This window comes from Penaeus japonicus, unplaced genomic scaffold, assembly GCF_977035675.1.
Source record: "Penaeus japonicus unplaced genomic scaffold, GWHDUDI00000001_assembly GWHDUDI00000012, whole genome shotgun sequence".
In the NCBI taxonomy this organism is placed as follows: Eukaryota; Metazoa; Arthropoda; class Malacostraca; order Decapoda; family Penaeidae; genus Penaeus; species Penaeus japonicus.
This window is the reverse complement of record NW_028234414.1, coordinates 42,050,421-42,052,920: the sequence shown is the minus strand read 5'-3', so window position 1 is coordinate 42,052,920 and position 2,500 is coordinate 42,050,421. Positions and strand designations below refer to the sequence as shown.

At 33.1% G+C, this 2,500-nt stretch overlaps 1 protein-coding gene across 1 annotated transcript in view; it reads right to left on the bottom strand.

Annotated features, from left to right (window-relative positions):
• The window catches only part of LOC122262849 (ubiquitin-conjugating enzyme E2 W), a gene marked incomplete in the record, with an annotated part of 166,856 nt that overhangs the window by 1,887 nt on the left and 162,469 nt on the right, over positions 1-2,500 (bottom strand). The window contains 1 exon segment of the mRNA XM_086542814.1: positions 1-2,500. This exon segment is cut by the window's left edge and continues 1,887 nt beyond it; it is cut by the window's right edge and continues 239 nt beyond it.

The window sequence follows — 2,500 nt, the reverse complement described above, 5'->3', positions numbered from 1 at the left end:
TTTTCAACTCTGCAACCCATTCCCTTCCATGCTGACAGTTTTAAGAAAAGGTGACAGTAATCCACTGACACCAATATAGAATAGTTTTATATCTGTTAAACATATTTCAGACTCTTAATTCGAGAAAAAAAAGGTGGAAAGTAAAAGTACTGATTTATGAGACGACAAATAAGTATTTAATTGCCATTATAATGAAATATCTTCACACTAGGGTTGATTGTATCCCAAAATGATTCTAAAAACATCAAATTACTTGATGCATAAAAATAAAACACAAAAAAGAAAAGAAACTGCAAGGTCCTTAGCAATTAATGTGTTTACTAAGCATAAATAATGGATATGAAATGTGTGTAAGCAGTGCACATAATCATCAGAATGAAATAGACAATCATCATTAAAAGCAAATAGATTCATGCCAAATGATTATGCTATTAAAAAAAGAAGGAAAAAAACAAACAAATATAAAAAACTGTATAAAAGAAAATGACACCCTGTGTTTTGATGCAAAATCACTCAGTTGATTACACACAGAAATATTATGTCAGTGTCTTGAGAACGTAATATTTGATTATCAATTTATAATACTGCAGTATATAGAAATACTGTACAACTATCGTAAAAAAAAATCAAGAAAATCACAGAACCACATGACAAGAGGCCATTCATTTTACAGCACACTACTATCCTGTGATATGCTTTGACAACACTGAAATTCCGGAGTGAAGATCTATCACAATATGAGAATCATCACTGGCAGGCAGGCTAGACTATTGTCTGCTTGCAGTTTATCAGTGGTGCTGGATACTGGCAACAGTCATCTATCCCAACCCTAAGAGAAGAACTTATTAAATTAAGAGAGAACAGAGCTCTAAATGGAGATGACGTGATAGTTAACACTACACTGGATTTTAGTGGGAAGTATCACGTTAGCCCTCACTGTTGACGTGTTTTCTGAACTCGTTGACGTGTTACTGTGTTTGTGTTCAGTATCTTACCTTTATTCAAGTATATCTTATTTTTTTCTTCATCATTCAATTTCGTAAAATGAAAAACAAACAAACATAAAAACTAGTAAGAATCAACAAAAAATCTTCAAATCAAATAACTTTTTTTTGAGCAAAAACTGTGTAAAAAGAAATTTTGAATCATAATCGGACAGCAAAACTTAATTAATCTAAATATGTATCATGAAACAGAAAAAAACAAACAAACATCCTCTGTACAAGAATCATAATGAACATCTTTATCTGGTACCTTAAAGTAGGAGAAATATCACAATTACAATGAAATTTGGAAAGTACGTCACAACTTTGATGATATACTTAACTTACTCGTTTCAAAAGATCAAACCGAAAATCGGACAGAGAGAAGAGCGGTGAACCCAAGGGCGACTGAATCCCTTTAAATGGATGCATTCTTTCAGTTCAAACGTTACAGCTAGTGTATGGAGTTGCTACCTAGTGATATGCTGTCCGAATGCCATCTGAGCGAAAGTGTGAACGTGCAACTCGCATACAGTAGAATGCACCGGTGCAAGAGAATGCCAGACGGCTAAATCAAATAATGCAACAAATCCAAGGCCTAAAATTCTTAAACATCGTGAGAAATTAAGTCACAAAGTCACCGAAATTTGAAAAGCCACTAATAAAAAGGTGCATATTTTTTATTGTTTCATTTGAACTTGGAATAACCTTTATACATTTCATGCTTTTGATCTAATAATCAGTTGATTCCTTTAAACTATGAGAGAGAGAGAGAAAAAAAAAAAATGTAAGTGGAATCTTCAATGTAACTATTCATCAAGATAGAACTCCTTTGACATCAAAGCTCTTGGTTCTAGTAATATAAAAAGTATGATAAAATTCATACCCATTAATTTTTGTGGCGGCACCAACAAACACCTGTTACTTCATAAAAACATCAATTATTGGGTCAACTGCTGGAAACTTTAACATATGTATTTAACCCAACTGAATGATGCGTCTATTAATTAAGAGTTAATAAGGTGCCCTGAAGAATGACGTATGACTGGCCTAAGTTTGAGTTGCTTTGTGCAGATGCAGCACTAAAGGAGTTCTATGCCACTTGATGGTTACACAAGAGTGAACAGAATTTCATGATTAAAAACCTCCTCAAAGTAAAATTTAAGAACTTTGGCCTCACGGATCATCATTACACCATGGTTGTATCTGTATGATAAAAAATCTTACTGCAGCATCACAAAAATACTAAAAAAGGTTTCATAATAACACGGGTTGACTTTGCATTTATTTTCAGTGTAGCTGGCACTGTGCTGCCAAAAGAGATTTATATCTCTACCTCTAATATTCAAAAGTGAAGCACTGTCTCATTCATTCATCCTCTTCTTTTAATAAAAATCATACATATTTTTTTTTATATCTCTTCTAGTAATGCCTAAATAATCACTCGCACTCCTAGTTTCCAGTAATTTCCATTTTGTCACTAAAAAGGGGGGTTTGTGAGCAATGCACAGCAGATT